This window comes from Crinia signifera, chromosome 11, assembly GCF_055691185.1.
Source record: "Crinia signifera chromosome 11, ASM5569118v1, whole genome shotgun sequence".
Lineage (NCBI taxonomy): Eukaryota > Metazoa > Chordata > Amphibia > Anura > Myobatrachidae > Crinia > Crinia signifera.
The window spans coordinates 32,420,726-32,432,823 of NC_139227.1; the positions used below are offsets into that span (position 1 = coordinate 32,420,726).

The 12,098-nt window shown below is 46.4% G+C and overlaps 1 protein-coding gene across 3 annotated transcripts in view; it reads left to right on the forward strand.

Annotated features, from left to right (window-relative positions):
* Positions 1 to 12,098, forward strand: part of SMPD3 (sphingomyelin phosphodiesterase 3) — a 123,467-nt gene that overhangs the window by 16,535 nt on the left and 94,834 nt on the right. Inside the window, exon 2 of one of the 3 annotated variants that reach the window (XM_083165655.1) lies at positions 6,488 to 6,618. The exons of the other annotated variants lie outside the window; for them this stretch is intronic. The gene's annotated coding sequence lies outside the window, so the exon portion shown is untranslated. The remainder of the gene's footprint in view (positions 1 to 6,487; positions 6,619 to 12,098) is intronic. 3 annotated transcript variants of the gene reach the window in all.

The following is a 12,098-nucleotide window of genomic DNA, read 5'->3' on the forward strand; positions in this document are numbered from 1 at the left end:
TAATGCTAAACTGTGCACCAGGTTCATGGAGGGACACATGGGAGGTCATTCTGATTGACCCGCAAATAGGCAAAATTCACAGCTTTAATAAGCGAATATACACATGCGAATTCACAATGGTGAGAACAAACCCGAATGACCTCCAATATACATTGCACATTGCTCACTATTTCACAGCCATGTGACTCAAAATAAGACGCATCTCAAATAGGCTGGCTTAACTTGCCTAAATGTGCTGCAGTTACTGTGCTGCAGACTCTTACTGTGCTGCTCTTTTTTTCCTTTGCGTCCTACCTTAACTGTACTGTACACTCTGTTACTGTGCTGCATACCCTAACTGCTACACGTCCATAATGTGCTGCCTACCATAAAGGTGCTGCATGCTTATACTGTGCTGCCTGCCCTTACTGTGCTGTACTCTGTTACTGTGCTGCAAAGGCTTACTGTACTGCTCTTTATTTCTGTGCTGCATACCCAAACTGTGCTACACATCTTTACTGTTCTACATACTGTAACTGTGATGCATGTCCATACTGTGTTGCTTACTCTTACTGTGCTCCATGCCCTAACTGTGCTACACTTCCATACTGTGCTGCCTACCATAAAGGTGCTGCACATCAATACTGTGCTGCCCACCCTTACTGTGCTGTACTTTGTTACTGTGCTGCAAAGCCTTACTGTACTGCTCTTTATTTCTGTGCTGCACATCTTTGCTGTTCTGTATACCTTTACTGTGCTGCAGGCTGTAACTGTGCCGCATACCCTAACTGTGCTACTCTATGCTGCCTATCCTAACTGTACTGCAAGTCCATACTGTGCTGCATACCATCACTGTACTGCTCTTTGTTACTGTGCCGCATACCATCACTGTACTGCTGTTTGTTACTGTGCTGCATAACATCACTGTACTGCTCTTTGTTACTGTGTTGCATACCATCACTGCACTGCTCTATGTAACTGTGCTGCATGCCATCAATGTACAGCTCTTTGTTACTGTGCTGCATACCATCACTGTACTGCTCTTTGTTACTGTGCTGCATACAATCACTGTACTGCTTTTTGTTACTGTGCTGCATACTGTACCATCACTGTACTACTCTTTGCTACTGTGCTACATACCATCACTGTACTGCTATTTGTTACTGTGCCACATACCATACCATCACTGTACTGCTATTTGCTACTGTGCTGCATCTGAGCTGCAATTGCATACAGGGTCTAAGTGCCACAACAGTGATGAAAACGGTGGCATGGCTTGTGATCTTAGCACTTCCCACAAGGCCTCAACACTAGCAACAAGACTGTCGACACAGCATCCTTCTGGTGTTAACATTCTGAATGTTGACATTTTGAATATCGATATTTGCAGGTTCAGATTTACCTGGATCTCAAAACTGGATCTTATTGGTTATCCGGCTGGAGCCAAAACATGTGATAGCCGATAGCCAATAAGATCCCGTTTTGAGATCCTGGTAAATTTAAACCTGAACATCTCTAATATTTTAACTATACTGTCTTACATATGAAACTGTAATGTACAGAAACTGTAAATACATTAGTAAGATGTGGGCGCTTTTCACACAATTTCGATGGATATGGTCAAGAAATCCAGTGAAACGTGTCACACAGCATGTGTTTTATATCCGATTCTGATCCGATATGCATCGTATCGGAGCCGGAGAGCGCAAGTGCTGCACTTAGGATTTTCCGGATAACGCAGCGCTTGCTGGCGATACCTATGATATATTGCATGGAAAAGGACCGCGTACGGTGTATCATATGTGAACCTTCTGCCCAGGAAGCTGCCGGGCTGTTCAGAGAGGATCTCGTGCGACTTCTCCCCTCGGAGAAGTCTCACAAATGTATGGGGGCCTTCCCAGAAACTGATAGACAGAATCCGATTGGTTGCTATGGACAACAGCACCATACTTTTAGAAGCTTTAGTAAATGTTCCGCTTCCTGTAATATGTGTAGAGCATATTATAGGTTAAAAGCAAATGTCTCACAGACTGTTCTAGAGCCGCAGCACATGGCTACCCTTAACACTGTACTGGCATTTAAGCTCAGGGTATGTCAGGGGCATAGCAACCTGTGTGCTTTAATTCCCTGCAGAGCCCCATCCTCTAGCAAGTCATGTGACCACATACCACCCTTTGCCATCTGTCTTCCCAGGCAATGCCAGCTGCTAATTGTCATCCTTCCACCTCCATATACTGGCAGATGCTAATGCCTGGCAGGTAAAGGGAGAAATCGTTCCCTGCTGGGATAATATATGGTTTTTCGGTACTTATGTAGTATCTGGGCTGCCGATTTTTTGATTGTATGCCTTAAGTTAAGGCATACAATCAGATGCGATGCGATATCGCATCGCATCGCATACGACCATGCGATGCGATGCGATGACCCGATTTTTCCATAGGATTCAATGTTAAAATGGACTGAGTCCATTTTAACATGGAATTCAATGGGAAAAAGGGGTCCTTTTCATACCCCTACTATCCAAGTGGGCATGGAGTTGGATATAAACCTGTGGCGAGCGTAGCGAGCCACCGAGCCCGAAGCGTGGCGAGCGAAGCGAGCCCCGCGAGGGGACGGTATTCTGTGTCCCCTCGCGGGGCTCGCTACGCTCGCCACGCTTCGGGCTCGGTGGCTCGCTACGCTCGCCACAGGTTTATATCCAACTCCATGCCCACTTGGATAGTAGGGGTATGAAAAGGACCCCTTTTCCCATTGAATTCTATGTTAAAATGGACAGAGTCCATTTTAACATTGAATCCTATGGAAAAATCGGGTCCATCGCATCGCATCGCATCGCATCGCATGCGATATGGTCGGGTGCGATGCGATGTGATGGACCCGATTTCAAAATCGGCAGCCCAGTTACTACATAAGTACCGGTTTTTCTTTCAGTTCAGACCCTCATTGCAGGCATAAAATAATATATTTTCCCTGCACATGTCACGGTCTATTCCATAGATAGAAGCAGGACGGGCACTGTGTTACGACAAGCACCGCTGGCACACACCTATCTGCAGGTCCGGACAGCGGGGCAGGCTGCAGCTACTGAGGACATATATTCCATAGGCTGAGATAGAAGTAGGGTGGGCACTGTTGTACCACAAGCACCGCTGGCACACACCTATCTGCAGGTCTGTGCGCCAGGGGAAGGTGGCAGCTACTGAGGTCCGGGTGGCGGGGCGGGCCAAAATTGCTGAGGACATCTATTCCATAGGCTGAAATAGAAGCAGGACGGGCACTGTTGTACCACAAGCACCACTGGCACACACCTATCTGCAGGTCTGTGCACCGGGGCAGGTGGAACTGCTGAGGTCCGGATGGCGGGGTGGGCCTCAGCTGCTGAGGACATCTATTCCATAGGCTGAAATAGAAGCAGGACGGGCACTGTTGTACCACAAGCACCACTGGCACACACCTATCTGCAGGTCTGTGCACTGGGGCAGGTGGAACTGCTGAGGTCCGGATGGCGGGGTGGGCCTCAGCTGCTGAGGACATCTATTCCATAGGCTGAAATAGAAGCAGGACGGGCACTGTTGTACCACAAGCACCACTGGCACACACCTATCTGCAGGTCTGTGCACCGGGGCAGGTGGAACTGCTGAGGTCCGGATGGCGGGGTGGGCCTCAGCTGCTGAGGACATCTATTCCATAGGCTGAAATAGAAGCAGGACGGGCACTGTTGTACCACAAGCACCACTGGCACACACCTATCTGCAGGTCTGTGCACCGGGGCAGGTGGAACTGCTGAGGTCCGGATGGCGGGGTGGGCCTCAGCTGCTGAGGACATCTATTCCATAGGCTGAAATAGAAGCAGGACGGGCACTGTTGTACCACAAGCACCACTGGCACACACCTATCTGCAGGTCTGTGCACTACGGCAGGTGGAACTGCTGAGGTCCGAATGGCGGGGTGGGCCTCAGCTGCTGAGGACATCTATTCCATAGGCTGAGATAGAAGTAGGGTGGGCATTGTTGTACCACAAGCACCGCTGGCACACACCTATCTGCAGGTCTGTGCACCGGGGCAGTTGGAACTGCTGAGGTCCGGATGGCGGGGTGGGCCGCAGCTGCTGAGGACATCTATTCCAGAAGCAGGATGGGAGTAGCGGAGGAGTAGTGTGTGGAATCGGGCCCCTCTGTGTGGCCGCTGGCTGTGTACTCTCTCCAGGGTTTCTGCTAACGCATGTAGGATTAACGCTGCTGCTTCCTCCACCTGTCAGCGTGGGGAAGATGATTGCTGAGTTCTGAGGGCAGCGCGGGCAGCTCACAGTAGGTTGCTGGTCAGCCAAAAGCACCAGGAGACGTTGATGACGCTGCAGACAGAACCAGAAGTGATGCAATGTGGTTCATTGCCACAGCAATTGGAGACTTCTTCCACCATTACAATATTATTTTCAAGTACGCCAAAGCCATTTGCTCCCGGGATTTGCACATTGGGGACAGAGCCGAATTTGTCCCGTTTCAAATGGGCCTGAACTGGCCCCAAGGTATCCAACAGCCCCCTGGATGGGATTCCATACCTGCATGAGGGAACTACAGTATAACACGTGTTGATATGACTGGTTCCTGATTAATGGCCTCTGAAATGTTTGCATAACAAAAGGTTACAGGCTTAAACTTTGGATTGTTTGATCTGCTCCTGTCTCAGGAAATCACAATCTTTGACGAGTCTAGTCCCACCATATCCATCCACTTCGGGTGCCTTATATTTATGTGTCCAGACTGTTCAATAAACCATAAAGAAGATCCACACGGAAAGATCACTGAGGGGTTTCTCCTGCAATATCTGTGACTAGCACTGCTACACAATGTAATGAGGATGGTATGTGGGAATTAATAGTAATAGCTGTAATTTAGTATATTTAGGAGATATCAAGTATCTAATTAGCGGCCGTTTTTATCTACCGGAAAAAGGACCTGTGATCGGGCGATCAGGGACAAGTCCCAGAGCCCATGTGTTTCCGATCGATCGCAGTCCCGGTGGCTGTTTATCGAGGGTTACAGTGATTAGCATGCTGGCTACGGGGTTAATTGGATAGCTCCGGACAAACATATTAAGGTGGCCATACACACGCTGATTTATCTGCAGATCTGTCTGGTTGGAACAAAAACATGGTTATGGATGAGAGCAAATTACAGTTGACCATTTGCTTGGAAATTGTCAAACTGTTATTAATCCATAACCATGTTTTTGTTCCAACCAGCCAGATCTGAAGATAAATCTTACTAGTGTATGGGCACCTTTAGCGTTGCTGAATCACTAACCCCTTATGCTCGTAAGTCGGTGGTTCCCAAATGGGGAGGCAGGTGAGGCTGAACCTTTCCTGGCGTACTCACGTATATGCTGGAGTTGTGAATATATAAAGCAGTGGCGTAACTACGTTTTGTAATTTACAAATGTGAAATAACATTACTATTTTATATTTTACGACAGTAACAACCTGTCCTATTTATATTTTTGGTACTTGTGTATTATCACGGCGCCCAGTTTTGCTACGTACGGCACCGTAGGGAAATCGCATCGCATGGGCCATTTAAGGGTCATGCGATGCGATGCAAATTTTTACAGTCATTTATTCACTGCTCTCTCAGCCCCGGGCCATCGCATCGCATGTCGCATGCGATTTTATAGGGTGTCCGATGCTATTGTGGATAGTGGGGTAATGAAGCTGTCAGAGGACGCGTTCTGCCGCCCCTCGTCACACTATATAAAATCAACTCCACGCCGACGTGGATAATGGGGTAATGAAAACGTCAGAGGACGCGTTCTCGCGGGACTCGCTACGCTCGCCACGCTTCGGGGTGGCGTTGATAGCCGGGGGGGCCTAAAACATGATTGTTTGTCATACAATCATTTTATGGTATAGGTCATGTCATGGCATCGCACAGCCTATAAAATCGCATACGATTGCATGCGATTTCACGGGAGGTGCGATGCCATGCGATGCAATCCCCCAGGGCTGAGAGAGCAGTGAATAAATTACATAGGAAAATCGCATCGCACATCACATGGCACTAAAATGGCCCATGCGATGCGATTTTCTTACGCAGAATAGCCCACTAAGCAAATTGCTTCGTGGGCGCCGTGATAATACACAAGTATCGTATTTTTATAAAAATCCAAATTAATACACCATCGAAAGAATACGCCTTGAATTTTACATTACTCCAATGTAAGTTTGTAATTTACTATCAAGTCCCATTTCAAAATACTAACATATACTAGGCATATTCTAGATTGGCAGAGACTCCTGTCCAATTGGAAGTCTAATTTCCTGTATATATACACAGTGGCACTTTGATTCTTTTATTTTCTATTTTCCAGCAGGAGCCATGGTGGACATACCCTTCAATAAAAAAAGTTTTCAAAAATAGGGGATACATTATGTGAAGTTATATGCTAGTCGTTATCTAAACCTGTCTAACAACATAGAAAGTGACCAAATTGTTGATTTTTTTATCATTTCAAGATCGCCACAAGCAGGGCCACAACTAGGGTGGTGTGGACGGTTCTCAGCACAAAGCGGATTTACCCTGCCCATGATCGCCCGCCTTTGTATGTGCTGCCAACATTGCCAGCTGCATCACTGTTCGTTTTAATGTAAGTTAGCAGCAATGTGCGTGGCTCCTTCTCTGTGTGACACACGACTGCTAATATACAGTACATTACAATGGGGCTCTACCATGGCATAATGTGCATAACGGGCTCTACTTAGCTTAATGTGTAAAAGGGCCTATACTGGGCATGATGTGTATGAGGGTTTCTACTTGGTATAATGTGTATAAGGGGCACTTCAGTGGCATATCATCTAAAATCTGCTCTTCTGTGGTGTTATGTGTGTAAGGTGCTCTACCATGGCATAATGTGTATAAGGGGCTCTCCTGTGGCACAACATGTATAAGCAGTGCTGCTGTGGTGTAATGTGCATAAGGGACTACCGTGTGGCATAACATATATTAGATAACATGTGTAAAGAGTCCTACTTTGTGGCACAACATCTATAAGGGGTACTACTATGTGGTGTAACATGTATAAGGATCACTACTTTGTGGGGTAATATCTATAAGTGGTATTACTGTGTGGCGTAACATGTATATGGGACTTTACTATTTGGTGTTATAAGTGTAAACTGTTCTACTGTGTAGTGTAATGTGAATAATGGACACTACTATGTGGTGTAATGTGACTAATGGATTCGACTGTGTGATGTAATGGAAATAACAGACATTACTACCTGGTGTAATGTGATTAACGGACACCACTACTATGCAGTGTAATGTGAATAACAAATACTACTGTGTGGTGTAATGTAAATAATGGACACTACTGTGTGAAGTAATGTTAATAACAGACATTACTGTGTAGTGCTGTGTGATTATTGGACACTACTGTGCAATGTAATGTAAATAATGGACACTACTGTCTGGTGTGGTGCCTGGACAATAATGAACTCTAGTATGCAATGTAATGTGAATAATGGAAACTATTGTGTAGTGTAATGTGAATAGTGGACACTACTGTGGGGTGTAATGTGAATTGGTACTATTCTGTGGCCCTGCCTTTTCCCCATGAATCCCCTATATTTGTGCTATGAACCTTCTTTGTGCACTTTCCCTGGGTGGAATGCATCAATTGTCTTTCTGGCAAAAGTCACCAAAATATCTAACTAATGCACTTTAAACACTGTTTATTACTAAATATAGAGGGCAATGCATAAACTGACACGTAGACATTTGTACTCAATGGTCCAGCAGAACATTAAACAGCTAAAATGAAAGCCTTCGGCAGGTGGTCAGCATAATTAAAATCAGTTTTTCTGGCCCTCATCCGAGCCATTTTGTCTGGGATTATTCTGATTATTTGGGCATGTTTGGCAGATAAATGCTTCTGTCTGTTACATTGAACAGAAACCTAATCCACTTTACTGGAAGAGTGCAGAATGGACCCAGTACATTGGTTGCACAGGTAACTAATCTAGAAGGGATTAGAGTAGGTCCAAACAAAACAAAGAAATATTTTAATTAGTTATCGACATTTTGGCTGGTTCTCTCCTCAGTGTCATAGGACCGATAGGGTGTATTAAGTGAGCTTGTAATATTAGCAGCGAAACAGAGCGAGCTCTATATCGTTGATGTATCTGTGACCACATATGCTGCACACTGGTTGCTTGACAGCAATAATTGACAGGCATACATCCCAACTGTCACGCTTTCCGCGGGATCGGCCCTGGCTTTTGGGGACGTTCCCGCAACTGGCCCGGGGTCCGCAGTGTCCCACGGTGGGGAGGGGCAGCATACGCACAGCGTCTATTCGCTGCAGGCAAAAGAGAAGCAGCGGCAAAGCGGGGCGTGGCCTCATGGGAGTGATGGGATTTGAAGGCCACACCCCCAAATATCGGGGGCGCGGCTATGCCGCTCACGAAGGTCCCGCTACACTGCCATGAAAAGTTGGGAGGTATGGACAGGGTCCTCCCCAGGGCCTTGATCTTTCTTACAGATGATATACACAGGCACCGCAGCGCCCCAGGCGGGGGGGGGGGGCCTCAATCACTTACCTGCTCAAGGGGGGTAGTGCCGTACGATGCTGTCCGCCGCCGCGACACTCCCCAGGGAGGGGGCTTGTCGGGTCCAGCGATGCGGCGAGTGGTGCCGTGGCGTTCTAGTGGGGGGGCTTGACGTGCGAGGGGAGGGGGGGGGTTGCCGGGTCCGGTGCCGTGACGTCCCGGGGGGGGGGGGGAGTTTGCCGGTGCAGGTCGCTGCGCCACGACGCTTCCCAAGGATGGGGCGGCTTGCTGGGTTGATGCGGCGCGGGGGGGACCAGCTCAAAACTGCCGTCCTCCAGCGGCCGGCACCCTACGCAAATGCCTAAGGCTGCCTAGTGGTGGCGCCGGCCCTGGATATACAGACCAGTCAGATTCTGCCTATCATTTTCTAGGATGCAATAGAGACATTAAAGACATAATCTGATTGGTTGCTATAATTTTTAGAAGCGTTAGTAAATTTACCTCCTAATTTGTATCTTCCATTCCTATCAATTTATAATATTAACACCAAGCCTTTATTAGTACCATATTACCTTCTAATATATTCCGCTAAGCATACATTACAACCACTTATTATGTTTACTGGTGACAGAGACCTACAGGGATCAGTGTTGTTAATTGCTGTTGTACCTAATTAAATGAATAGGCCTGCCTGCAAAAAAAACACATGCAATTATCCTAAATAGTAACAAATAAATATAAAAGCACCCAGGAGCACTCACTCATCGTAGCTAGAGTTCCCCCCTGTGTGGATAGATATGGTGATGTATTTATGAAGCAATGATGCCAAGCAAAGAAAATTGGAATTTTTTTTTTTTTAATTTCTACATAAATGAAAAAATATATATATATATACAGTTGTGCTCATAAGTTTACATACCCTAGCAGAATGTGTGATTTTCTGGCCATTTGTCAGAGAATATGATGATAACTAACAAACTTTTCTTTCACTCATGGTTGGTGGTTGGGTGAAGCCATTTATTGTCAACAACTGTGTTTACTCTTTTTAAATCATAATGACAACAGAAACTACCCAAATGACCCTGATCAAAAGTTTACATACCCCAGTTCTTAATAACGTGTCTTGCCCCTTAACATCAATGACAGCTTAAAGTCTTTTGTGGTTGTTGTGGATGAAGCTCTTTATTTTCTCAGATGGTAAAGCTGCCGATTCTTCTTGGCAAAAAAGCCTCCAGTTCCTGTAAATCCTTGGGCTGTCTTGCATGAACTGCACGTTTAACCTCTCCCCAGAGTGGCTCAATGATATTGAGGTCAGGAGACAGAGATGGCCACTCCAGAACCTTCACTTTATTCTGCTGTAGCCAATGACAGGTCGACTTGGCCTTGTGTTTTGGATCATTGTCATGTTGGAACGTCCAAGTACGTCCCATGCACAGCTTCCGGGCTGATGAGTGAGATCCACCTCTGTGTTTCACAGTAGGAATGGTGTACCTTCCATCATAGGCCTTGTTGACTCCTCTCTAAATGTAACGTTTATGGTTGTGGCCAAAAAGTTCAATTTTGGTCTCATCACTCCAAATGACTTTGTTCCAGAAGTTTTGTGGCTTGTCTCTGTGCTGTTTGGAGTATTGTAAGCGGGATGCTTTGTGGCATTTGCGTAGTAATGGCTTTCTTCTGGCGACTCGACCATACTGCCCATTTTTCTTCAAATGCCTCCTTATTGTACATCTTGAAACAACCACACTAGTTCTGTATTTCAGCTGGTTATTTTAGAATTTTTCTTTGCATCCTGAACAATTTTCCTGGCAGTTGTAGCTGAAATATTTGTTGGTCTATCTGAGCGTGATTTGGTTTCCACAGAATCTCTCATTTTCCACTTCTTAATTAGAGTTTGAACACTGCTGATTGGCATTCTCAATTGCTTGGATATCTTTTTATACAGTTCAATTACCTTTTCCCACGGATCCTTTGACAACCGTTTGTGTCAACTTGTGTGCATGTTATAAGGCCAAAATCTCCAGGGTATGTAAACTTTTGATCAGGGTCATTTGGGTAGTTTCTGTTGTCATTATGATTTAAAAAATAGTCAACACAGTTGTTTGTCAATAAATGGCTGCACCCAACCACTAACACAAGGCCAAGTCGACCTGTCATTGGCTACAGCAGAATAAAGTGAAGGTTCTGGAGTGGCCATCTCAGTCTCCTAACCTCAATCTCATTGAGCGGTACTTGTGGAGTATCACGGCTCCCATCGTATGGCATCGTATGCCATATGTAGTATGTACGATGCGATGTTTTACCGATATTTGAGCATTTTTGCTCAAAAATCGTATGCCATCGCATCCCATCGTATGGCATCGTATGCCATATGTAGCGGCATACGATGGCATACGATGCGATACAATGTTTAACCGATTTTTGAGCATTTTAGCTCAAAAATCGTATGCGATCGCATCGGATGCCATACGATGGCATCCGATGCGATGCGATGGCACCCGATTTTGCACTGAAATGCATCAGAATGCATTGAAATGTGTATTAAACTAGTGAAATGCCCCCAAATGCCATTTTTCATAGTGCACCACCCCCACTATCAACGTCAACCCGAAGCGTGGCGAGCGCAGCGAGCCCGCGAGGGGCGGCGGTACGCGTCCTACGACCTTTTCATACCCCCACTATCCACGTTGGCGTGGAGTTGAGAATAGAATAGTGTGGCGAGCGCAGCGAGCCACCGAGCCCGAAGCGTGGCGAGCGGACGCGGATACCTGTGAAGCCCGCGAGGGGACGCGTATAGCTGTGAAGGTATCCGCATCCCCTCGCCACGCTTCGGGCTCGGTGGCTCGCTGCGCTCGCAACACTATTCTATTCTCAACTCCACGCCGACGTGGATAGTGGGGGTATGAAAAGGTCGTAGGACGCGTACCGCCGCCCCTCGCGGGCTCGCTGCGCTCGCCACGCTTCGGGTTGGCGTTGATAGTGGGGGTGGTGCACTATGAAAAATGTCATTTGGGGGCATTTCACAAGTTTAATACACATTTCAATGTTTGGGGGCATTTTACAAGTTTAATACACATTTTTTAAATGCATTCTGATGCATTTCAGTGCAAAATCGGGTGCGATCGCATCGCATGCGATCGCATCGCATGCGATTTGATCGCATGTGATGCGATGCGATTTTTAGCATACGATCTGCATACGATGCAGGTCGTGGGAGCCGTGATACTCCACAAGTACCCATTGAGCCACTCTGGGGAGATCTCAAACGTGCAGTTCATGCAAGACAGCCCTAGAATTTACAGGAATTGGAGTAGCTTTACCATCTGAGAAAATAAAGAGCCTAATCCACAGCTACCACAAAAGTCATCAAGCTGTCATTGATGTTAAAGGGGGCAATACACGGTATTAAGAACTGGGGGTATGTAAACTTTGGTATTGCTTTCCTAGCACGGCGCCCACTATCTAGATTGTATGTGTGGGGCTGATATCTCAAGCATCTCATGCATCTTATGTGTTTGTGCGGCATAAGATGCATGAGATGATGCAATCGACGAGATTTTTACATTGGAATCAATGTAAA